The following is a 27,958-nucleotide window of genomic DNA, read 5'->3' as shown; positions in this document are numbered from 1 at the left end:
AGGGAACAAGAAAGAAAGAAAGAAAGAAAGAAAGAAAGAAAGAAAGAAAGAAAGAAAGAAAGAGGGAGGAAGGAAGGAAGGAAGGAAGGAAGGAAGGAAGGAAGGAAGGAAGGAAGGAAGGAAAAGAATGATCAGGGTGCCTGGGTGGCTCAGTCTACTAAGCGTCCAACTTCAGCTCAGGTCATGATCTCACAATTTGTGAGTTCGAGCCCCGTGTCAGGCTCTGTGCTGACATGGACCCTGCTTCAGATTCTGTGTCTCCCTCTCTCTCTGCTCCTCCCCTGCTCATGCTCTGTCTCTCAAAAATAAATGTAAAAAAATTTTTTTTAAATAAATAAAGGGAAAGAGAGAAAGAAAGGGAGGAAGAAAAAAAGAGAAAGAAATTTGGTAATACAAAGGAAATATCAACTGGCAAAAAGAAAAATGAACATAACAAAAACATAATGCAAAATGAAAATGAACACTTAGAGCTTTCTTGAAAGTAATCTTTCCTGAAATAATAAGCTGTCTCTAGACATTGTAATTTCTGGCATTCAGGTTGAAAAGGTATAAATAAAATATATATATTTTTTAATTTAAAAGAGAGTCTTCAAACTGACCTAGATGTAGTCCTGGGGTATCTTCAGTTTTTCTAAGGAATATTGATGCAAGGATGGCTTTAAGGGAGTCCATTTCTGATGTTTCAATTTTTTCAATGTTTTCAATATCTGTTTCTTCCTCTTTCCAACTTATTTGTCTGAGACTCAAGGGGTCTCCTTTATAATGGGTTTCCCCACACACTTTCTCAAAAGAAAGATATCTACTCCTCACTCATCTGGATTTTTAGTATGGTGTTTTTCTGAGGTATAAAACAAACAAACAAACAAACAAAAACCAAAGTTGCCAAAAGTACAATATGTAACATTGATTGATATGTTTGACAAAATGGTGATTTTTTTTTTGAGAGAGAGACAGAGAGAGCACGCAAGTGTGTGCATGAGCAGGGGAGAGGCAGAGGGAGACAGAAAGAGAATCTTAAGTGGGCCTCAGGCTCAGTGTGGAGCCCAACACAGAGCTCGATCCCACAACCCTGGGATCATCACCTGAGCTGAAATCAAGAGTCAGATACTCTATCGACCGAGACACCATGTGCCCTGAGAAAATGACGATTTTAATAACTTTGCAAATCAAGGGGTTTCCAATATTTTGCCTTCAACACAACTGAAGGAGGAACTGACTGAGTCATGCATAGCTCAGAATTCACTTGAAGAAGTAAATGGTATTGGTATAATAAAACTTCCATTCTCATACACTAGATCCTCATCTTAATAAGATTTATAATTTATCATTGCTTAAAATACGAACGTGAAATAATGGAATTGAATTGATAATAAAAGCTGAATCATTCCAGTAATAAGTAATATCCATCTATGTATACAGAAACTATTTGGGGGAAAAAAAGCTAGATCTATCTCATTAGGAGATAGATAAAGGGATAGATTTTTCTTCAAGAGTATTTTCAAAAACTATATTTCGAATATATTTCCAATAATTAGAATCTTATGTTTATAGCAAATATTTTTAAAATAAGTTCAATTTATATACATAATTTTGTGGTATAGAAATATAATAGGTAATCAATAAACACTGACATGTTATATACACACAAATAAAGATTATAAAAATAGAATTAAAATTTGTGTTTAAAGACAAAAAAGAAATGATGCAAATTGTCTGAGATGACATTTTCCATATATATCTTTAAATGGATGATAGACATCAAATCATTATCAGATTTACTATTCACTATTAGAATCACTATTAGATTTTATTGGTTACACTGTATATATAAGTATATATGTGCATACATATACCAATTTCTTTTTAATGTAATTTGTAATTTTAATACCAATTTTCTTTATTCTAGGTAAATGGAAACTTTCATTATATTTTGTAAGTGACTGATATTTGTAAACTGAAAGGCTGTTGGTAATTTTATATGACCAAAAGGCAATTCAGCAAAATTGTTTTATTTATACTAATCATTCAATGGATTCTCTCAGGTTTTCCATATATATAGTTATAATTTAAGACGAATTTTGACAAGACAGTTTTACTTATAATTTCATACTATTTTCCTTACCTGATTATTTTAGATAGTACCTCCTGAACAATGTTAAACAATAGAAGCCATATTAATAAAGGTACAGGCTAAGCTACTATAAATGAAAGATGGGAAAATTCAGTGGTTTAAATAATATAGAAGTTTATTTTCTATCATGTAGAAATCCAAAAGTGAGTGACGCGAAACTGGACTATTCTTAGTATGCTGCTGCTATCTCTATTTCCAAAGGGGACTGTTCTATTTTCCAACATTTCCCTACTAACAGGAAGAGAAAAATCAGTTTAGAGCAAACGGTTTAGTCTTCAAGCAGGTTACCTGGAAATTGGACACTTTACAACTCACTGGACAAATCTTAGTTACATGCTCACGACCACACCTAGCAATGAAGTTATAAAATACAGACTCTTGCTGAGCGATCATGTAACCCCTTGTGGGCTTTCTATCCCTAAATGGAAGGAGAAGAGAATGGATACAATACAATTAGCATAAAGAACATCAATGCCTTCATCCTCACGTTGATGAGAATGCTCCTAGTGTGTCCCATTAAGCATCATGCTGGTTATTGTGTTGAAATATACTTTAACAAGTTAATAAAGTATCAATTTATTTCTATTTTATTAAAGTTCTTTTATTTGAAATATATATTGAATTTTATTAATTTTTTTCACATGTATGAAACTGATGTATTTTCTTTTTATCCATTAATATATTGAATTTCATTAATTTACATATTCATAATATTGAAGGCATGCTTATATTTATGATATGACCATCACTATGGACACCTTTTTTAAAAGATAAAAAAAAAACCTCTCAATTTGAATAGTATTTTATTCAAAAACTAAATGTAGGTCAAGTAGTCCTGACATTTTAGGAGACAGGTTTAAAAGACATTTGGGTTTGGGAGGTTTAAATTAAGCAGGAGACACAGTCTCAAATGTCTTCTGAGACCAGATGGATAATGCAAGTGGATAAAAAGAGAGTAAAGTGGTCTTGATGAGGCCATGGCAAGCCTAAGGCCAGAGTAAAGGGATACCTAATAGATCCATCCTTGAGGGCTGCTATGAGGACATCAATCCCTATGACGCCAGATTGTCCTTTTTTTTTTTTTAAGTGAATCAAAAATTCATATATATTTTTTAATTTTTTTGCTTATTTATTTTTGAGAGAGAGAGAAAGAGAGAGAGACAGATCGTGAGTGGGAGAGGGGCAGAGAGAGAGGGAGACAGAATCTGAAGCAGGCGCCGGGCTCTGAGCTGTCAGCACAGAGACCAACGTGGGGCTCAAACTCACAAAAAGTGAGATCATGACCTGAGCTGAAGTCAGATGCTTAAATGACTGAGCCACCCAGGTGTCCCCTCAAAAATCATATTTTATATAAAATCTTGCAAGTTCTAAATATTGATAACAAATTTAACATCACACACACACACACACACACACACACACACACTCACACTACTGCATTACTGCACAGGCTGAAGAAAACAGTGAGAGAATGGATCAGGTTGCCATTGGTTACCTCTGGTTTAAAAAGCATTTGCCCCAGTCTATGAGGAAGTTGACGAGGAAGAGCAAGCGGCTGAATGGTTTGGGATTCATAAGGCAGCAGATACAAGGACCAAAACTAACGGAGATCTTCTAGGCTGACCTGCCCCCATAGTGTCTATGTGCACTGACAGTGTTGGTGCCTGGTTACAAAGATCTGCTCAGGCCTTAGGGCATGAGCATCCCATGACTAGGGTGATATTGAGGATTGCCATTCCTCAAAGAACCGGGGCTCTACAGTAGAGTAAAAGCCCAAGCTGAGGACCCACCATACAGCCCTATTGCCCTACTCTCACCTCAGAAAGTAATTGAACCACTTCATGTTCAGTGAGAAGCATTTTGTCTAACTTTAGTCAACTTCCCCCTCACACTGGGGCACAGCCCAGCAAGAAGGAAAACTACTTCAAAGGACACTACTTCCTTAGACTGTAGGAAAGCTTCAAGCATGGGGAACTTTTTGTTTATTGCCTCCAAAGTCACATACCTGAAATATAAATCTGCAAGGTTAGAGCCCTACAAGGCTTCCCTATCACCACAGTGCATCATCCAGGCCCACCAGCATGTCAGACTTGGCCTGCCATAGTCCTTGCTATACTACTCAAGCCCACTACCCATCCCACCCCCCTTACTTTGCATTTTACACCTTAGTAATACCGAACTGCTCATAGTTTCCCAAATACGTCATTCTGTTTGATGCCTGTATGTGGCCCATATATACCCTATCTACTTTCCCTATCCCGCTTTTTTACTTCCTGTTAATACTTCAAGGTCCACTTTGGATGTCAGCTTTCCCAAGGAGTTTTTATTAAGCACCAGCTCCTTTCATCCCAAAGCTAGACCCAGGCTTTGATTCTATAATGCCATTATAAACCTTGCCTGCCTTCATCATAATTCTGCTTTGCTTTCAATTTATCTGTTAATATATTTGTTTTACATCAAGAGAAATAAAAGATTTTGGTTTTTGGGGTTTTTTTTTCATCTTTAGATGCTCAATTTCTAGACTCATCTGCTACTGAACAGACACTCAACTGAACTGACCTGAACTATACTGAACCTTCTCTGGCCTCATCAGGAAATTGAAGCTGTTGGCTTAAGTTTTAGAAGATTTCTGAGATCTCTTCCAATTCCAAAGTGATTTAAAACATTCACTCCACAGATTTACAAACAATTTACACTATTGTTTTAGCTAATATGAGACTATATCAGACCTTTCCAACTCACTCCAACTCACTCAGACGATACCTTGAACCATTTAGTGCACATTTTTGGTCAGCAATTTTATGGTAATTTGTATAACTCCAAATGGCCAAGTTATTTCTCCTGGCCTCTCTGCACAAACCTTTCCTGGACTTCAAGATGCTGCAATCAGCGTTCAGTGTCTTCAGTCTGCTTACTTACTTCAAATAAATGTGTCATCTTATGTTTCTCCCTATTTTTTATTATGCTACTAGTGTCTATGCAAAATCCCTCAAAATTTCTCCATAATAAGTGTCTCTCAGGCTAACATAGTCTAGTTTATAAGTCATAAACCTCTAGAGGAATAATTTTTTTCAGATATTCCACCTTCAACTCCTCCTTCATTCAGTCTTCTTGATATGTTACACAATAAGTTCTAATACAAGATTATTCCTCTTGGCTTCAAACCCACTGATCCTAAAGTATTCTACAACCTATAGGTAGGCAATGGAATTCAATAAGCTTTTATCAAGCACATTCTAGTCAGGTAATTGCAATAGACCAATAGATGATTTTTGAGACAAGATTGCAAAAAGCTTGAATCTATGCTAGGGTATAAATGGGGGTGTGAACAAATTATCCTAAAACAAAGTAATAGGTGATAAATATCATGAGAGGGTTAAAGCAAAATTTTGTAGGAGTCTGAGAAGAGAGTTCCTTTCTATGAAGGTGACCAAAGAATGCTTCATAAATGACTCAGTAATGGGGCTGTCCCTGGAGAGTCGATAGGTTTGTGGTAGTTTTTGATAGGAGGGGGAAGATTGGCATGTTTAAAAGGATGACATGAGGAAAGAAAGGCTTGGAGACCAAAGAATACATTAAGTTACTGAGCAGCTTGTTTCACTGGAACATGGGGAAGCATCTGAGCTTTAGGCGAACAAATTTGGTTGCAGAGGGATCATAGAGAGACAGGGTTCAAACAAGAAATTTTAGTTTATTCAGGAAATGGGATGTAGAAGACTGATGAATTTTGTGGATTGCAAAAAGGGACTAGAGTTATTACGCTAAGCAAAATAAATCAGCCAGAGGAAGACAAATACCACATGATTTCACTCATATGTGTAATTTAAGAAACAAAAATGAACATAAGGGAAAAAAATGAGAGGAAAACCAAGAAAGAGACTCTTAACTATAGAGAACAAACTGATGGTTACCAGAGGGAATGGGGTGGGAGAGGGGTTAAAGAGGTGATGGGGATTGGGGCACAGGGAGGCTCAGTCAGTTAAGCGTCAGACCAGTTCAGGTCATGATCTCATGGGTCATGAGTTCAAGCCCCATGTCAGGCTCTGTGCTGACAGCTCAGAGCCTGGAGCCTGCTTCAGATTCTTTGTCTCCCCCTCTCTCCGCTCCTCCCCTGCTTGTAATCTCTCTCGCTGTCTCTCAAAAATAAACATTATTTTTTTTTTAAATAGATAATGGGGATTAAGGAGGGCACTTGCTGTGATGAGTACCAGGTGTGTATGTAAGTGTTGAATCACTATTTTGGACACCCGAAACTAATATTACACTGTATGCTAACTAACTGGAATTGAATAAAACTTCTAAAAATAAATAGTTTTTTTTTAAAGGGACTAGAGTAAATCTGGACTCTGAATGTGAGACAAGGAAGGTAGAGTCTATCCTCTAGCTACATGACTAGGGTATCCTTCTCTTCAGTTGTGAAATGTATAGTGTGTAAATTACATTTTCCCAAAATAAGTGAGGTGATAATATCAGTACCTTTCTCATCTGGTGGTAGAAACACTGTAAAGAAGTTCATTCATAAAGTATTTAGCACAGTAACTACACATAATAAAATAGTAAATGTTTAGTAAATGTTAACTATTATTAATAGTAAAATATTCTAAGAGATCATATTTTAAAGATAGTTTTTGTTGTTGTTATATGCAGTGAATTTTAAGTACTACTCAGAATTTTCTGTTAACCAAAATAATTATTGGAAGCCTCTATGAGAAAGCATATAAATAATCAAATAAGTGCTATATAATTATTTATAAGAAATATTTCTCATATATATGTGCCCTTCATCCACAGTTCCTGAAACCAGGTGAAATGAGTGTCTTCTAATTAATAATGGTGACTTTTGGACCCCACCCAAGAGCAGAGCTAGTTGCCGGGAGAATCAACCATATGATTAGAGGGTTGAAACTCTCAGTCCCCTTCGCACCAGGGGTTAAATCAGCCAATGGCCAATGACTTAGTCAACCATGACTAGGTAATGAAGCTTTCACAAAAACTCGAGACTACAGCTTTTTGGTCCTCTTTATCCAGAGAGCTTCCAGACTTAGAGAATTAGCATGCTTTCACATGCCACCCAGCCAGACCCAAGCTCCACAGGGACAGAACTCTTCTGTTCAGAAACTTGTCCTATATAGCTTTCCATCTGGCTATTGATTTCTTATTCTTATTATATCTTTTCATAAACTGTTTAATGCAAGTAAGTGTTTCCCTGATTTCTGTGGGCCTCTCTAGCAAATTAATCGAAACTAAGGAGGGAATCATTGGAACTTCCAGTCTTCAGATGGTAGGGCAAAAGCACAGGTAAGCACAGAAGCACAAGCCTGGGGCTTGTGACTGGCATCTAAGGTGGGGCGTGGGGGAGTCTTATGGGACTGAACACAGCCTGTGGAATCTGATGTTATATCCACCTAGATAGTATCAGAATTGAGTTAAACTCTCAGATACCCTGCTGGCGTTCGAGAATTGCTTGGTGTTGTCGGGGAGCTTTCCAAACGTTGGAACTGGGTCTGGAAACATTAGAGTAATGCACTGTAATGTACTGCATTCCAGAAGGCACGTACACAAACCTAACCTGCTAAGAGGGATTTCTCTAGGGGTTGAGATCATAGTGGACACTCACTTTCTATGATAAACATTGCTAAGATGTTTACTTTTTAAACAATCATTAATTTCATAAGAAAAAATAATGGTAAAAAAAAACATATAATAGGGGCGCCTGGGTGGCTCAGTTGGTTGGGTGGCCGACTTCAGCTCGGGTCATGATCTCGCGGTCCGTGAGTTCGAGCCCCGCGTCAGGCTCTATGCTGACAGCTCAGAGCCTGGAGCCCACTTCAGATTCTGTGTCTCCCTCTCTGTGACCCTCCCCCGTTCATGCTCTGTCTCTCTTTGTCTCAAAAATAAATAAACGTTTAAAAAAATTAAAAAAAAACATATAATAAAGGCAAAAGGATGTTTGTTTTAGTTATTCTCTTTGTTAGTAACAACAAGTGTGTGTTCTACATATATTCAGGACTATGTTCCTTTCCAGAATCATGGTCTCTCCAGTATGCAGTGCTTTATCTAGTCTTGTTAAATCACTCTTCATGCCATTATATTTAGAAATTACAACAGAAAATGGAAATATCAAAGAAAAAAACGTTGAAATATAATGATGACTTGGCAAATAACCCGATGGACCTCTTAATAACATTTAAATTTTTAAACAACTATTCAATTATTTACCTGAAAATAAATATTTTCAAATGCATAAACTTTTTCTCAGTTCCAGTAAGTGAATTAACTTTTTCCATCTTTCCAAGAATAATTTTCATGGTTTTATTCCAATTGGTTAGTACCGAAAGCTAATTTGACAGTCTCATCATACAACTATGTTTTCCTGCACACGTATTTATTCTAAAGGTATATTTTGGTGTTAGAACTTAAAAATCCATGGTTTAACTTTAAGAGACCTCTATTAATAGTTTATAGATCTTCTATGCAATATGTCTTTAGGATATTTGCAAAGGCAGTCACTTTAGTAGTTTTCCAGTAAGTTGGTTCCCTCTCCTCCACTATTGCAACTGAAGAAATAATTTGATGCAAGGAAGAAGCTAAATTGCTATTCATCTGATGTGTTTCATATTGCAGATATCCCGCTAGATATGAAATTCATTTTCTAAAAATGTTAGAATACCCAAAATGATACACTTAAAAAGAATTTCTCATGCCATTCAGGCACATAGATTTATGTGAATGTTTCCAGGACACACAGCTGGTTAGGGGCAGGGTGTGGGCCAGGACCCAGATTACCTGACACTCACTTCTATGTTTTTCCCTCCACACTGGTTTTCATACCCAGAAAATATCCTCATTCCTAATTAACCCTAATCCTATTTATTCACAGCACAATTCTTATTTAACCTCTGCAATGTCAAAGACACTTCTTTTGAACAGGACTCTCTTTGAAAAAGTTCTACAAGGAGTAAGAAATCGTGCAGAGTTTTGTTACGGTTTTTGTTATTTTAACACAGAAGCCACGTCCTCCTACATACATGTTCATCATGAAGCCTTACCTGCTATGCTCCTGACATGAAATTTTAAGTTTATTGTTGTGGTTTCAATAGATTGCAGAATGTTTCCTAGCCATTGGAATAAGAAATCACACTTCTCTGTAAAATAGGATGAGGGAGGGACTGAAATATTCTGTTTCAACCTTGGTCTTTCTTTAAGTTGTGCCATTCAGAGTCTGATCCCAGAAACAATATGATTGTTTCTATCTATATGCCCTCAATCAAATTAGAGCTAACACTTTGTTGGTTAAGATCATTATTAACTGCGAAGCAGAACCATTACTTTTAGACTATGGATACTGAAATCAATTGTGAAGATAAGCTGAAGAACTTAGTAGCTTGTTTTGGTCATCTGGCTTTTGTTTCATGTTTAATCACTATGTTATATGACTTTTAATTTAAATTTTTGCAACTGATTCAGAAATCTGTAATAACAACGCTTTTTAATATGTTGCTATACCTTACAGTATACAATGGAAAAGGTCCTTTCCCCCTGAAAATAAAAGCTTTTGCAATTGAGGGACAAAAACTCTCAAGTGAAATGTTTCCAGGATCTATAGAGACATCAGACAATCTTTAGTTATTTTGAATACTCCTTATGTAAAGAGTTGCAGAAAAATAAACTAGGTATTATTTAATTCACTGAACACACATTTTATCTAGAAAAAAATGCTTATAATATACTGATAATTTAGTTTACAATTTTTTAAGAAACTCTCTACTTCACAATTAGCGTTAAATGAAATAATGAATAGTATTATGAATGAATAGTAATATAATTAAGCTCAATATTTTTTAACATTTATTCATTTTTGAGAAACAGAGACAGAGTGTGAGTGGGGGAGGGGCAGAGAGAGAGGGAGACAAAGAATCTGAAACAGGCTTCAGGCTCTGAGCTGTTAGCACAGAGCTTCATGTGAGGCTCAAACGTACAAACCTGAGACCATGACCCGAGCCAAAGTCGGATGTTCAACCGAGTGAGCCACCCAGGTGCTCCTTAAGCGCAACATTTTAAATAGCACCAGGAAGAGAATTCCTAAATATATATTTAATATTCTACATTAGACATTAATATGGGATACTATGGGATATTCCTTTTTTACTATAGTATTATATTAATATACAACCTTTCAAACTTTAGGAAACTATTAACTTTGGAAGCTACATGTCTGAATTTAGGAAGCTAAATTCTCTTATAGAATTGTAGCACTGATAAAACAAGTTAATTATTTAAGAACACATACAGATGGCCAACAAATACGTAAAAAGATGTACAACATCACTCATCATCAGGGAAATTAAAAGCAAAACCACAATGAGATACCATCTTACACCTGTCAGAATGGCTAGACTCAAAAAGCCAAGAAGTAAGTGCTTGCAAAGATGTGGAGAAAAGGGTACCCTTGTGCAGTGTTGGTGTGAATGTAAATTGGTGCAGCCACTGTGGAAAACCATATGGAGGTTTCCCAAAAAATTAAAACTAGAACTACCATATAATCCAGCAATTCCACTTCTGAGAATTTGGGGGGAAAATGAAGAAAATGAAAACTCTAATTCAAAAAGATACATGTACCCCCATTCATTGCAGCTTTATTTACAATAATCAAGATATGCAAACAACCTAAGTGTCCATTAATGGATGAACGGATAAAGAAGATGTGGCATATATATACAATAGGATACTTCAGCCACAAAAAGAAGAAAATCTTGCCATTTGCCACACATCAATGGACCTTGAGGGCATTATGCTAAGTGAAATAAGCCAGACAGACAAAGACAAATATTTGTATCATCTCATTTATATGTAGAATTAAAAAAAAAAGTCATAGATACAGAGAGAAGATTGGTGGTTGCCAGAGGTGGGGGACAGAGTGTGGGCAAAATGGATGAGAGGGGGTCAAGAGGTACAAACTTTCAGTTATAAAATAAATCACGGGGATGCAATGAATAGCACGGTGACTATAGTTAATAATATTGTATTGCATATTTGAAAGTTGCTAAGAGAGTAATTTTTAAAAGTCTTCATCATCTCAAGAAAAAAATTCACAGCTATGTATGGGGATAGATGTTAACTAGACTTATTGTGGTGATCATTTCACAACATATACAAATACTGAATCATTATGTCGTACACCTGAAACTAATACAATGTTATATGTCAATTATACCTCAGCTAAAAATTATTTGAAAAGCATTTCAAAAAGAAGCCAAGAAAAATTCTTTTTTCCTACATTTATTTAGTTATGACAATTTCTGCTTTGGGACACTCTTGACACAACTTAATTAGATTTATTCTGAAGAATCCTCAGGTATGGACTTTGTCAGTGGCTATTGGCATACATTAAAGTCAGCATTCTTTGGGAGGCATTTTCAAAGAAAAGGAACAATTTCTCTGAGGAATGTCTATTGGCAAAAAAACTCTCAACTGTTTTATTAATCACATTCAGAAGATGCACTTCCTTGCCATTCAGAGCAACATATTATATGCTGCTCAGGTCAACTGTCTTTGTGGCAAACCTAAATAAAACTGGAGAATGAGTGACGACCAAAAATCCAGTAGTTGTAATTTTCTTAAAAACAATTGAAAAAGAAAGGGAAGGAAGGTGAAGGAAAGAAACTTCACAACATATTTAATTTCTGTATTTTCTAATGCTCAGGAAATAAAAATAATATAAAATATAAGAATACAAAAATATAAAAATAATATCAAGTCTCCCCAATACTTTGATATATGCAAATAATAATGCAATACATGCCATTTACAAATTGTAAAATTAAAATTGTGTATGGTATTCTAACTATAAATGCCACATGCTTATACAGCATTTTTTTTTGGAAGTAAAAAAGAGAGAGGATAAATAGCCTTTGGTTTTTATTCAGTTGATATTTAAATATAAAGTGACAGATCAGTGGGTTTGACCTAGATGTTGAAGCAGGGACCGTGTTGAGCCTCCAAATCCTCCAGGCCATGAAGAGCGTAACCCTAGCAAGGTGCTTTGCCCCAGTGCAAGACGGAGAAAGAATGTCTACTAAAGGCCTAAGAGTTCACTGATGGCCTGCACCATGGACATCTCATCAATGTTGTGGAAGTATAGTCTTCCTGAAAGTCTGGTTTGGCATATCCACATCCTGTATAGGGTCCCAAGTCCAATTTTATGAAGTCCAGATTGGGATTGCCCAGCATATACATCTGTCAGCAGGAAAACTATGAACAACCTGCTGGTTTACCCCAAAGTGCAGATATTCCCCATCCTCTTCCAGTTTTTTTTCCTGATATAGATTCAGCCCATCATTTAAGTTCTATCTCCTCCTTAAAATTTTCCTAGGTTTTTCTTCTCATGCATAGAAAACCTTCTGGAGATCTGTGGGTATGACCCAGTAATTTGCATTTAAACAAGTATCCCACCCAGACGATTCAGCCACCCAAACATATATTTGAGGAATTTCTCTCTAGCAAAAATAAAAGCTTTTGTAGTTTGTACACAGAAGATTGACAAAATCTAAGTTATGTTTTAAAATAGTTACTTCTGGCTGCTTTATTGAGATAACTGGAGAGTTCAGATCTTGAAGGTTTTCAGTATCCATATGGCTTTTAAAGCTAAGAAGATGAGCCAGCCCCACAGTTTGACTTTTCCCTCTTTCCAATCTGAATTCTTTCCCTCCCGGCCACAAGTATTGATCCCAGGCTGCTTCTTAAAAAAATTTTGCATGCTAAAGTCACCTCTGAGCCCACATCCCAATTCAGCTTTCACTGATTTATCTAAAATATGTCTAAAATAAGATTAACTCCTATATTTTGTTTGCTTCCTACCCGTAAGACTCAAAATTCCACAGTCTTTAATTTTAATTTATTCATTCTTTCTTTTATTCCTTTCATAAACATTTATAAAAAAACCTACAGTTTTGGTTACCTTTCTAGGCACTAAAAGACTGACAGCGTCTTACTAATAACCAACTAAATGAGTTATAAAGTCTGCATATAAACTAAAACTAGAATATGAGTTTATTGAGGCATCACACTGTGTAGTGTACTAAGGATTCTGACACCACCCATCACTCAATAATATAACTCATATCTAGTAGTCACATTGTCAGATAACAGGATTTTCCATAATGTGGGGGATGAACTTTTTATTATAAATTTCAGTGTTTTCCTCCATTGTTGGTGGTTACCAGTGCTGCTAGATATTTGTAGAATTACTGTTATATTTCTCTTTTATTTATCATTTTGCCTTGTTTCATATCTATTGTCTCTAATTCTTTGTTTATTCACTAGCAAATAAAGCCATGCCTGGTAGGTAACTGATGAATTATTTGCCTTATAGTCAAAAAGGTTTGAGAGTTATTGGTAAGATACAATTACTCATGGTCTAAGAGGCCACCTATCTAGTAAAATTTCAGGAGAAATTTGTAACCCAACACGTCTGCTGCAAACTAGACATAAAATTACATATTCAAAAATGCATTGCTTCAGGTAGAGCATGCCTAGTAGATCCCAGTTTACCTAGAAAACACTAAAAAGACAAATACTTTGTGTTGTTACTTAAAGTTGCTTCATCATTTTGCATTCCAAAGTAATATCTATATGTGAGCAAGATGGCAGAAGAGGTAAATTTAGAGAGTTTAAGGGAAGAGTAAATCATGGTTGATCATGTTTACTCTAAAGATGTTCTTTTGAATCCCAAGGGCAGGCTTTGGGAACCGTGCTCAAAGGAGCTACTCTACGGGCTGTGGAATCAAAAAGTTCCATAGAGTCCTGCCTTACTAATTCCCACACACTGTCTCTATGGCTTCCTGCTGCTTAGCATCATCCTGTCTTGATCTCCTGACTCTAGACTGCCTACACCACGAAATCCCAGAGAAGTTGTTAGGAATTCCAGATTCATACCCCTAAATTTAAGATTGGCACCCAGACTCCCACTTGGTCTAGAGAAGGAAATCAGAGAGTCAATGTGAATTAAACGTAGGGAGAGCTGGGCATGGAGCCAAACTGGGGTAAACCATACAAGCAAAATGGAAGAATGAGCTATTGGTTCAACAAGGTGGCAAGAGGCCAAGATAATGGTGCAGCAAAAGGATGAAAAGAACAGGAGAAGACAGGCAGGCATAAAAGTCTCTGAGACCACAGTGACAAGTTTGCCTACAGGAACATGTCAGGAATTGATCATTTCCCACCTCTGAAATGAGGATGTTCTTGGGTGCTGCTTTGAAATCACCAAGAAGACAGGTGAACTTTTTACACTTGTGGTTTTCTTTTCTTTTTCTTTTTCCAAATGCTGAGAGATGCTAAGTTCAATTTAAAAGACAAAATTTAAAATCTTTAATTAAAAACAGAAATCCGAAAGATAGGAAATCCTAGGAAGACTGCCGGTGGGTTATACTTAAAGTCTGTGGGACTCAATTGATGAGTTCAGTGTTTGTCAACATCAATTCAAACTGAAGACCTGCTTGATGGTGCTCTTGAAAAGCTGTAGCTACTGAAAAACGTGCACCTCAGTAACACCTACAGTTGTTTCTGGTCCAACGTGGCACGCTCTTGACATGGAGCAAAAGCCTGGCATCTTTAGGAAACTTGGTTCCTCACAGATAGGGAAATCTGGACCCTTGTGAAGGCAGCAATAAGTAAAAAAGTAAAAACGGTCAGGTGGCTTGTCATCAGTGCTTTTCCTTCCCAGATTTTCTTTCAACCTGTGCCTGATCCAGGAATCCCAGTATCCTCCACATAGCTTGCCTATTACTACCCTCCTTATTGACACACGACTATACAGTATCATGTCCTCAGAGACCCAGTTACCAGTTCCAAAGATTTCAGCCAGCAATCTATTACCATCTTTAGGCTGAGTTAAAGATATGCTATAGTACCTCCAACTTAAATTACAAAATAAATAAATTCCTTCATCCTGTGTTCCCTTCCACATTTTATAGAAAAGCCCCTCGAGACCCAATTTTGTTTTCAATTTTTCCTTGAATCCACTCCAATAAAGCTTCTGTCCCTACTACTTCACCAATTCACCCCGAGTTGCCAAACCCAGTGGACAATTCTCTATGACATAACAACTTTTAACATGGTTGATCAACTTCCCCCTCCTAGAAAATACATTTTATTTTCCATCTGGGACACCACTGTTTTTAGTTTTTCCCACTTGCTTTTCCTTCTCACTCTCTTTTGCTGGTCCCCCTTCATCTTCCTGACTCCTAAACAATCAGACCTTGGAACTCTTCTTGTGACAGTCACTTCTAGAGTAATCTCATCCAGTCACAGCAATAAATATTGTCTACACTCTGATGACTTTCAATTTTATCACTCCTGACTCAATGTGCCCCTGAAATTGAGCCTTAAATATTCAACTGCATTTTTCACACCTCCTCTTGGATTTCTAATAATCATCTTACCATATACAGAATAAATGTCTTGGTCCCCCCACCTCAAATGTTCTCTTCTAGCAGTCTTCTCCACTTTAGTAATGGAAACTATGTCTTTCCCATTAGTCAAGGGTCCTATGTGTCTCTTCCCTTATCTCACATTCTACATCCAGTCCAACCGCAAGTCAGCTATACTTCCTGAATGTATCCAGAATTCAGCTACTCCTCACTATTTCCACTACTTGCACTCTGGTTCAAATCACCAACATCTCTTACCCGCATTAGTATAACAGCCTCCTAACTAGTGTCCTTCCTCCTACGTCTGCCTCCTTATATTCTACATACAGAGATCCCCTAGATCAAAATCCAAGCAGATCAAAATTCCAGTCAAGCTGCTACAATAACTTCCCACTGCATGCAGAATAAGAACCAGAATTCTTACCATGACTTATCAGGTCATGTTCCATAGCCCATCTGACCTCACTGTCTCCCTTCTCTATTTGTTTACTATGCTGCAGCCACACTGAGGCTGATTTCCTTCCTCTTTCTCAAACACAGTTCTGCCTTAAGGTCTTTGAACTTGATGTTCCCTCTGCTTGGAGTAGTCTTCCCACAAATACCAGCATGGCTCAATCTCACTTTCTTCAGACTTTATTCGGTTTATATCCCTCATCTTGTCAAGGATGTCTTTCTTAATATCACTCTATAATAAGTAGATCAACTTCCTTTCTTATTTATTTTCTATCTACCTCACCCTGCTTTATTTTTCTTCAGAAGTTTTATCACCGACATATTGTATAAGTAATGACTGATTATTTACCTTACCCTCACGGGAATGGAAGCTCCAAGGTAAGCTTCCATTTTGTCTCTATGTTTCACTGTTGTATCCACAATTCTTAGAATAATGTCTGGGGCTATATAGAAAATATTTAACAAATATGAGCTCACCTATTTAATTAAATAAATACTAAGTGTATTTATAGACTCTTTAATGCCAGTTGGGAGTCACTTGTTTCCTTCCTGGTGCTCTCTCCTGAATCTAGCTGCCAGTGTTGTGGTAGGGTTCCCTGCCTAAGGAATGAAAAAAAAAAAAAAAAAACCCTCAAGGCAACCTGGCTATACACGTTCGTGACATCCCTCATGACCTTGTAACATGAGACCACTTAATCAGACTGCGTGTTTGTGTGTTACCATATATGGGAGACAAAGAAGTAAAAGATGTATAAAGAACTATGCCATGTTCCAGGCGTTCCAGGCTCAGTTCTCAGGGTATGAACCCAGCTGAGCCAAGCTGGTACAAATAAAGTTGCTTCCTGGGAAGAAAAGCCTCAGTGTCATGACTCTCTGTGTGAGATTCCTGCTACATTACCCCAGGGTCTACTTGTGCTGGCTCAGGTGACCATTCTACTTCCTCATGCCACAGGAATATTTCTTCATACAATGGAATAGAGGAGAAAGAAACAAATTGGGATTTACCTGTTTAATCATCAAACTGATCCAAACTTTATGCTAGGCACTAGGGATCCAGAGATGAAAGCTTTAGAAAACAAACTGCGAACAGTTTAACTGGATGAGAAAGACAAAAAAACAACTTCGATATGTTATTCAAAGAGCACATAAAGGATTCTATCGGAGTACAGAACTGAGTCCTAAACCTCAATGAGGTACAGGGACACAGGAAGTGAAAAATCGGAAAGGTTATGAAGCTTGCCGGTATCAGGAGAGCAGGGATGGATACTCCGGGTATAATACATAACTTGTGGATAGTCTTCAGGGTATTAAGAAGACTGCAGAGCAGAACATAAGCTAAAGAAGTAGACAAGAGTCAGATCAGCAAGAATGTGCATGCCGTGGCGAAAGAGTATATATTTTATTTTGAAGTTGACAGGGAGCCATTGAAGAGGTTTGAGCAAAGGAATGAAATGACTAGGATCTAGTCCTGACCCCGCCCCTCACTGACTAGGATTTAGGCCAAATTATTTGTTGCAATTCCTATCCAATTTTTTCAGCCAAAAAAAGCCCTTGTTCACACAAAGGGTATCCAGAACTAACACATAAATCAGATAAAACAGAACACTCTGGTTGAAGACTGGCCTGTTTGACCTTTTACTTTTTGCACAGTCTCTGAGGCCCCACCATGAGATCCTCAGAACTCCGTGGATTACAGGCACCAAAACCACTGACTACGTATCTGTTTCCTCATCTATGCCAAATTCCATAATCTCTAGAAGACTTAAAATATGTTTTTTAATCAGCCTTACACAGTGGATTTTCCCCCAATAAGATTCTAAATCAATCTTTTTAAATCATTTGATTGTGACAGAGGTGTCAAAACTGTACTTTCATTTTTCCACTAGAGAGCTTGCTTCAGTCAAAAAATATCCTTCCAGAGGATAACTTTTATAGGAAAAAGAGAGATGCCCAGATACGATTGTTAGACTAAGTATAAGAACCTCATGGCATCTTAACCAGCAGTACATGCTAAAGCCTAACTAGAATTATAGGGCTGCTAAATAGCAGTACTATCAATGGGTAGAAACACTGAATACCAAAGTTACACTTCAAATGTAAAGTTGCTTAACTCTGTTATCAGAAAAGAGTAGACACTGAGATTTTGTTGCCTTTCATGTTTATTCTTCTCAGGCACTGCACCCTAGAAGTCACCTTTTAATGAAAGCATTCTTTCTCTTCATTTTATTCCAAAACTAAGAGAAGTCTCTTTCTATATGATTCTATTAGTTTAGTTAACACTATCCTGGATAAGTCACTTAAATTTATCCAATATAAACGGTGAAGAATAGACATTTTGGAGAGAAAAATTATGAGACTACAGCATGAAAAAAATGCAAATATAGTGGGATAGGTTGAGGTATTGAAAGATGTGTCTGATCTCCATATCCATTGTACTCCACGGCCCTTCCAACGCCTAGAGCATCATGCCATTTCTGCCTGAAAGAAGAAAAGTCACAGCAGAAACACTAAGGAAAAATAAATCAATCTTGGACTTAGCATTTCAGAACATAAGTAACAGCTTAAGTGGGGAAAAAGAAGTGTCTTAAATTTAAAATTCTGTAGTATTCAGAGCTTGAAATTTATACTCCCAAATTAGGTGCATGTGTTAGGCTGAATAAAAACCACCCAAAGATGTCCACATTTCAATCCCCAAAACTTGCAGCTGTGATGCCTCACTTGTCAATTATGTACCCTGAGAGATGGATAGATTATTCTGAATTAGCCTGATAATCACAATGGAATCACAATAGCCGTTGTGATTGAGAAAAAGGCAGCAGGATTCGAGTCAGAAAAGGTGTTTTATGGAACAAAGAGTCAGAGCCAGAAAATATTTTTTTCTGGCTTTGAAGATGGAGGAAGTCACCACAAGGCAAGGAATGCTGGAAAAGACAGGAAACAGATGATACTGCCGACCCATTTTGGATTTCTGACCTCCAGATAATTAATCTGTGTTGTTAAGCCACTAAATTTGTGATGATTTGTTGCCAGAGCAATAGAAAACCATTACAGATTGTGGCACTGAGATGGGGTACCTGACTATGTAGAAGTAGCTTTGGGATTAGGCAATGGGTAGAGGCCGGGAGCATTTTGAGGAGCATGCTAAAAAAAGACTAAAATTCATTGAACACACTGTTTGGTAGAATTACACATAAAGGCATTGCTGATGAAGGCTCAGAATGAAGTAAAGAGCATGACAGAGAAACCTTATGTCATCTTAGAGAAGTTCTTCAGGTAGAAATAAAATCATTCCAGATGGAAACACAGAAATGCAAGAAAGAATTGAAGAGAAATGAAAGGCATAAATATGAGTAAATACAAACAGATTTGATTAACAAAATATAACATAATGTCTAGTGTAGTTTAAAATGTATGTAGAGGGGCGCCTGGGTGGCGCAGTCGGTTAAGCGTCCGACTTCAGCCAGGTCACGATCTCGCGGTCCGGGAGTTCGAGCCCCGCGTCAGGCTCTGGGCTGATGGCTCAGAGCCTGGAGCCTGTTTCCGATTCTGTGTCTCCCTCTCTCTCTGCCCCTCCCCCGTTCATGCTCTGTCTCTCTCTGTCCCAAAAATAAATAAACGTTGGAAAAAAAAAAAAATTTAAAATGTATGTAGAAATAAAATCTATGCCAGCAACGTGGAAACAGAATAGGAATAAAGCAGGTTAAACTGTTTCAGAATTTTAGCATTATTATAGAAATAGAAATGTGATAATCTGTTACAAGACATGGACAGATATTTGTCAATTTAATAACAGCTGAAAAAAAGTATAGGCTTAGTTTTAAAGTGTCACTAATAAATTAATAGTAGGAAAAATGAAATAATAAAATTTATTTAATAGGCCAAAATATGAAAGCAAAGCAGAGAAAACAGAACATACAACAGGTGGATCAAATAGAAATGATTAATAAGATGACAGATAAAAACCCAACTGTATCAATAATTACATTAAATGTAAATGGACTCAATGTTGAACTTAAAATACTATATTTTCCAGACAGATTAAGGGAAAACTATATGCTGCATGCCAGAAACACAATTTAAAGACAAATTTTTAAAGTAAAAGAATGGAAAAATATATACTATATATATGTTAGCCAAAAGAAAGTCGGTGTAACTATACTATTAGACAAAGAATATTTTAATTAATATAGTACTATTAGAGGTAAAGATAGACATTTCATAATAACACAGCCAACATGAGGTAGTTCATCTTCCAGGAAGATAAAATAGCTCTAAATTTGTGTGTGCTATCAAGAACATAGCATTAAAATATAAAAGGAAAAAATTGACAGAATGAGAGGAACAGTAGACATACCCAAAATCATACAAGAGATTTTATGCTTTTTCTTAGCAGATGGTGAAGGAAGTAAACCAAAAATCCATAGGGATATAAACCTAAAAATGCAATTCATGTATTTCATCTAATTAACATATATATAACATTGCATCTAACAATGACCAAATTAACCTCTTTGCAAGTACACACGGGTCATTAACCAAAATTAATGCGGTTAATGTTAATACAACAAAGTCTTGACGAATTTCAAAGACTGAACTCATGTATTATATGGAATTAAGCTAGAAATAAAGGCAAAAGATAACTAGAGGGGCGCCTGGGTGGCGCAGTCGGTTAAGCGTCCGACTTCAGCCAGGTCACGATCTCGCGGTCCGGGAGTTCGAGCCCCGCGTCAGGCTCTGGGCTGATGGCTCAGAGCCTGGAGCCTGTTTCCGATTCTGTGTCTCCCTCTCTCTCTGCCCCTCCCCCGTTCATGCTCTGTCTCTCTCTGTCCCAAAAATAAATAAACGTTGAAAAAAATTTTTTTTTTAAAAAATAAAAAAAAAAAAAGATAACTAGAAAATTGCCAAATGTTTGGAAATTTAAGAAATACAATTATAAGTGGCCCATATATAAATGAATATATGAAATCAAAATTGTAAATTTACTTGAAGTTGAACTAGAGTGAAGTTAGAACATATTGAAAATGGTGGACTGTATCTAAAATAGTGTTTAGAAGAAAATGTAATGCTTTAGAGCTGAACATCAAATCTCTAAGCATGTATCTCAGGAACCTAGGAAAAGAATAGAAAACCAAGCCCAAAAAGTATAAAAAATAATAATAAGTATATAAGTATGTAAGCATAATAAGTATATAAAAAATAATAAGTATAAAAAAATAATCTGGCTCAATCAGATAAGCATCTGACTTCAGTTCAGGTCATGATCTCACCGCTGGTGGGTTTGAGCCCCACATTGGGCTCTGTGCTGACAGCTTAGAGCCTGGAGCCTGCTTCAGATTCTGTGTCTCCCTCTCTCTCTGCCCCTCCCCATTTATGCTCTCTCTCTCTCAAAAATAAATAAACATTAAAAAAAAATTTAAATGATAATATAAGAGCAGAAATCGATATATAGAAAAATCAATAATCAGAGTTATTTTCAAAAGATTAATAATGTTGAAATACTCCTAACAGAATTGATCTGGAAGGAGGGATATAAATCATCAGGACTATAAAAGGACACATCTCTACATATATCTAGTAACTTAAAAAGACAATCAGAATATTATAAACACCTTTATACCCATAAAAATTTTAGAGAAAATGGATGAAATCCTTGAAAAATACAATTTACCAAAACAAGAAGAAATAAAATATGTGAATATTACAACAATAATTAAAGAAATAAAATCTATACCCAAGTACCTTTCCACAAAAAAAAAAAAAAGAGGCTTAAACCCAGATAGCATCACTGGTGAATTCTTCCATTTAATTATTTTATTTAGGGAAAACATAACATCACTCTTGCGCAATCTCTTCCAGAAAACAGAAAAATATACAAACACTTCCGAACTTTTGTATGAGACTACCATAACTTTGATACCCAAACTTGACAAGGGCACTGTTAGAAAGGAAATTCATAGATTTCCTATATGAAGATAAACACTCAAATGCTAAATAAAATATTAGCAAATTGAAAGCAGTGATATTTAAAAAGAATATACTACAACCATGAGAGAATTAGTCCAGGAACACAAGGCTGGATTAACACTCAAAAATAACTCAATGTTAATAACCCCATAACTGTTAAAAAAGAAAAGATATATGATCATTTCAGTATTTACACAATAAAAATACTTGACAAACATTAATACCCATTCCTTGTAAAAAATCTTAGCAACTAGAACAGAACTTCTTAATATGATAAAGACCTTCTAGCACAATCTACAGCAAACATATTTGACAGTGAAATAGTGAAAGCTTCCCCCCACCTGAGATTAGGGAAGAGGGACAAGGATTATGCCACCATTTCCAATAAGCATTTCAGTAGTGTTCACTGAAGCACAATCATGGCCACCAGCGGGCAATAAAGCAAAACTGTAAGCAGTATTTTATCACTTCCTTTTCCACTAAGTGTCTTTTGTTCTCAAGCAGAAAATCAGCTCGACTGAATTCTTTACTTAGTAGACTAATACAAACCTTCATTCCTGATGGGCCACTCTCCTCTGTTGTTGTTGATTGCTAGAATTATTTGTTAATTTTTACTTTGGACATGAAAGTACTAAAAGATGTCTGAGAGAATCTTCTGGGTCTCAAACATAGAGAACATGGTGTTGACACCACCAAAATAAGTGATCTTTGTGGGGAAAAGGTGCGGTAGAGAATAAGAATGAAGAATAAGATGTTTGCTTAAATTCAGTAAAGATTCAATGCATGTAGCCCAGGGTCTAAGTCTGTGCATCTCTGAAGTCAAAGAGTTATTTAAATGCCAGATGCGACACTGATTGTATTCAGATGTTTTGACTCAAGGGTCTTGCTTTCTGTGAAGCCTTTATTCAGAGTCCCCACCTCTGTCACCACTCTGGGTTTGTTTTGTTCAACCCTGTCATGTTTCTCTGGTACAGTTATAATATATGCATCTGGAACTAATTGATGCTTGCTTACTTTTTAATAATCATCAGATGGGAGTAATATGAACTGATCAGAAATAAAAGCTTATAAGTAAAGGGAGTAAAGAAAAAGAAGAATCAAAGTGCTTTAAAATTATGTTTTTTAAGTTTATTTATTTTGAGAGAGAGACACAGAGAGTGAGGGGAGGTGCAGAGAGAGAAGGAGAGAGAGAATCCCAAGCAGGCTACACACTGTCAGCACAGAGCCCAAAACAGGCCTGAATCCCATGAACCATGAGATCATGACCTAAGCCAAAATCAAGAGTTGGATGTTTAACTGACTGAGCCACCCATGCGCCCCAAAGATATTGTTTTTCCTTAAGAAGAAATGAACCACCTTTGACATTCCAAGCCCAGAGAAGGAATCTCAGATAGTTTGTAAGGATAAAGGGCTCTTGTCTCCAATATAGCCTAAAAACTGGCAAGTATGGTAAAACAAACACACAAACAAGCAAACACCTTGTACTCAGTAGAGTAAAAGTCAATAGACAAAACATTACCAAAGGTGGTATCTAAGGTGACATACCTAATATCTCATGCCACATATCTTCCATTTGCCCCTCCAGATTCACTCTCCTCTTCTATTTTGCTCTCTTCTTACTGGCTCCAGTGGGATTTGACCAATGGGGACTACAGAAGAAAATGAAGAAAAAGTGTGATATCAAAATATTTAAACCCCTGAAGCCCTTCCTGAAGAGTCACCATAGGTTGGCTGCATCCCTTGGATGATCACTCCTCCTTTCAAGTCAGCTTCACTTCCTAATTGTCTCCCCTTCTAGGTTCTAGTAGCCTCTTTCTCCTTTCACTTTTAGGGTATGCTACTAGTTCTGCGTACCTGTACTATCCCTTGTTGTCTCCTTACATTCACATCTTTAGAATTACTTCCTGTGTAAATAAACTCTCTCTGAGATACATTAATTTGAATGTGCCATTTGTTCCTTTTAGGGACCCTTGTGAATATGAGTCTTATGTATCCCTGTGCATCCTACTGTGCTTCATGGAGGCAGAAAAGTTCAATTGCTTATGTTACCAAGAGTTACATGGACATAGCAGTAAGCCCTAGTTATCTTGATGGTCTTTTGCACAGAAAGAAAAATGAATAATGGTGACAGGGTAAAAGATCATATGGAAATGTAGCTGTCTTTACAGATGCTAGCAACAATAGATGATGACCAAGAACCAGACCCCTCTTCATTTAATACCCTGCCCCCAAACCCTTGGCATTGCAAAGCCTACCAAAGCATAACAGGGTCGGAAAGTATAAATTAAGCTTTTACAGGTGCAAAATTATTTTTCTTGGAAATGAGTCATTTCACTAAGGAAGGCATTCTTGTTATACAAGTGACCAAGAAATCTTGAAAATTTGAAGTCACTTTAAACTACTCCTTCTCCTTCATTTCTTTATCAATTAGTGACTGAGTATTATAATTTTTCCTGCAAAGTATCTCTTGAGTATATTTCTTCCTTACTTTTTTCATTAATTACACCTTTCTTAAGTACTTGTCTCTTAACATGTCTTTTGTATTAACTTCCAAAAAGCTGGAATTCCCCTCAGTCTATTCATTTATAACATAAACATATAATAAATATATAGATATTGACATAGTTAGTATACATGACAATTAAGTTTCAACCCCTGGTACCAAAGAAAGAAGAATGTCACTCTCAAAACTAGGGCTATTTCTGCACCTAACATGAATCTTGTTCCATAGGTGTCTGCCTCACATATGACACTTAAAAGTTTATAATAAATATTTACCCTATTCTCTGATTACAAAGAAATTATAAATTAAGTAACACTGTAGTTAATTGAATTGGATGATTTGGATATAGTAGAGTGCAAAAAAAAGAGAGTAATTTTATTGTTTCCGACCACTGTCATCGCAAATCTGTTCCATGATTTGCACTCATTTTAGGTAAAATTTGGGGAAGTATTTATAGCTTTCCTGATCACTGCAAGTCTCTTTTTGTGAGGCAAAAAAATGTCAATTCCCACCTTATATGAAAATTCTAAAGGTAATTAAATTATAAATAATTTAATCTAAATTCAAGTGTTTGACTTTGCTTTTGGAGGGTTGTGTTAGAAAAGAGAGTCATGGTGTAGACTTTTCTCTTTCACCAGTCCCCCAAACTTCCCACTGCCATTGGAGATCTTTGCAGGGCTAGAAACTGAGAAAGGAGAGGTATGGGACAGAAATGCTGTGCATGACTGACTTGGTTGTCATCTGGAGCTCTGCTAACTGAGCATGCTAATTCCTTCAAAGTTTTTCTCTTGGCAATGCCACTCTCGGCTCTCCCATTGGCCCATCAATACTTTTAAGTTTTCAGATTAGGTTGTTCTCTTCCTTGCTCTAATCAACCTTGACTGATAACCCATTACGCAAATAGCAAGCTCTCTCAGACCCTGTATAAATGAAAGATTTAGAAGTGTTAAAAATACACTGTCTCCATTTACGTATCTGATGCTTTCTAGGAAAATCTATAATACAGAGAAAAATGATTATTATGTGCCAGGACCTTACAAATGATATTTTATTTAATCTTCACAAAACACTTTGAGAAGACTTTCTTTATTCTATAAAAAATGAGAATACTGACACTCAGAGGAGTTAACTTGCCTAAAGTTATATAAGTAGTGAATACCAGAGCCAGGATTCCAACCTCATAGAAGACTGATTATAAAAGTCAAATGAGTTAACATGTATAAAGGGCTTAGCTTTACATAGTAAACATTATTCAACAGTTTCTTGAGTAAATAAAAATAAGTTGATTCCAAAAAGACATTCTCTTCTTTCTACTTGTCATTCAAAAAACTCTTGAGTGTAGTTCATTCATTCTACAAAATCAACCAGCATAGACTACTATGAGACCTTAATTTTCTGTCTTTCTACAGCTTAATAATACATTTGAAAGTGAAGCATACATATCTGAAACAATCAAGTAACACTGCAAGACATATTCCAAGATATGCTAATCATTATTTGAAAAAGGGAGAGATTAATGAGGATACAGCATCTAAAACTTCAGAGCTAACATAGAACTCTAGAGATCTGGTCACAAAAGGCAAACAGTTAAAAAGAAATGCATGTGCAAAAGTCAAAACTGAACAAAACACCCACAAGTCACTTTTATAGTTACCAATAAAGGCAGAACCCCAAAGCAAATTCTGTCAAACAGTAACTGTTTTACCAAATATTCTCAAAAGTAGGGTGAATGGTTACTTAATGGCTGAAGAAGATAAGTGTTCAGAAAATAAAAAATTATTAAAAAAAAGAAGAAAGATATTAGTTCATTGACACGGAATAAAAAATATGGAATAGCCAAAATAAATAATTTAAACAAAATGATTATTCAAGGCAATGTGGAAATAATAAGTTCTTAGTCAAGCTCCAAAAATAAAAATGGAAACTTTAAGGGAATATACTTAATGTGTTCTCTGGTTTTATAGCTGTGTGGCCCAGATTTAATCATTAGTTGAATAAAGGTGTTTGGCACTGAATATAAAGTTAGAGCATATATATGTAAATTTTTATATTCAAATTTAAGACCTAATAAAAGACTAAAATTAAATTAAAAGTATATATGGATTTTGTTTTATGTTTAATTTATTACTTGAACTTAATCATAAAACTATTTTTAAGTCCTTCTCTTAAAAGATATTTCAACAGATAATTGGCTAAAACTGGATGCACAAAAAATTTTTAAATGAATTCCACATGGATGGATTAATTTTATGACTCCAAGTGCATTTTAAAGTTTAGCTTCTAACCAAGATTGTGTTTTGTCTCAAATTATCATTTAATAAACATACCTATTATTAATTCAATTATAACTCATCTTTCTGCCTCATATTTTTCAATCATATTTTTTAAAAGTCAACCATCTTCTCTGATAAGTAAATGTGGAAACAACATGCATAAATGAGAGAAACTTAACCTACCTAAAAAATAAGATTAAAAAATATAAATCAGATAATATAATAAAATACAGAAGAGAAATTTAAGTTCAGAATCAATTGATTGAAAATTGTGCGTATTAGCCATGTCTTGAGCATTTTGAGATCAAGAAAACTAATTATCAAATAGTACACAGTTATGGAAATTTATGGAATGAATGAATGAAGGGCCCAAATTGTGACACACAATTTTATTATTTCCTCAACCATTTTAATATATAATACATAAAAATATAATAAAATATCAAACTTCCATCTTCATTATAATAATCAAAGAGAACACTCATGTAACCATAGAAGACTGGAATCAATATTATTCATATTTGTTTTTTATTAAATTAACACATACTGAACTTATTCCCTTAAGTGCTAAAAATTTTAACTCAGATCAAGATGGTAGAATAGAAGTATTTTTTACCATCACCCCCCACAGAACATTGATCTTGACAACTATCCATGGTTGAAAATACCTTTATACAGATACCATATGGTTTCACTCTTGTGTGGATCCTGAGAAACTTAACAGAAACCCATGGGGGAGGGGAAGGAAAAAAAAAAGAGGTTAGAGTGGAAGAGAGCCAAAGCATAAGAGACTCTTAAAAACTGAGAACAAACTGAGGGTTGATGGGGGGTGGGAGGGAGGGGAGGGTGGGTGATGGGTATTGAGGAGGGCACCTTTTGGGATGAGCACTGGGTGTTGTATGGAAACCAATTTGACAATAAACTTCATATATTGAAAAAAATTTTTTTAATTAAAAAAAAAAAGAAAATACCTTTATGAGAGTCCCAGAGTCCATCAGAGAAGGTCCAGCAAAAAGAGAGAGCAAGAGAGATAGAGAGAGAGGGAAAGAGAGAGAGAATAGATGAATTGAAGAGGGTAAAAAGAACAGTTTTACTTTACCTACATCATCTATTCCCCAAAACAGCACTGCTCTGTGCCAAGAGATCCATCAGCTTGCAATTTCTCCCACAGGGGAAAGTGAAAACATAATGTATGAGCACCTGGCTT

General features: G+C 36.1%; 1 long non-coding RNA gene across 1 annotated transcript in view; it reads right to left on the bottom strand.

The window, feature by feature from the left end:
* The window catches only part of LOC147581032 (uncharacterized), a 370,816-nt gene that overhangs the window by 27,614 nt on the left and 315,244 nt on the right, over window positions 1-27,958 (bottom strand). The window contains exon 4 of the long non-coding RNA XR_015250827.1: window positions 23,521-23,624. This is a non-coding gene — a long non-coding RNA (uncharacterized LOC147581032). The remainder of the gene's footprint in view (window positions 1-23,520; window positions 23,625-27,958) is intronic.

The sequence above is a fragment of the Puma concolor genome, chromosome B2 (genome assembly GCF_028749965.1).
Source record: "Puma concolor isolate L17-30 chromosome B2, mPumCon1.1.hap2, whole genome shotgun sequence".
Classification (NCBI taxonomy): Eukaryota; Metazoa; Chordata; class Mammalia; order Carnivora; family Felidae; genus Puma; species Puma concolor.
The sequence above is the reverse complement of the archived record's forward strand: the minus strand, read 5'-3'. Positions and strand labels throughout refer to the sequence as shown.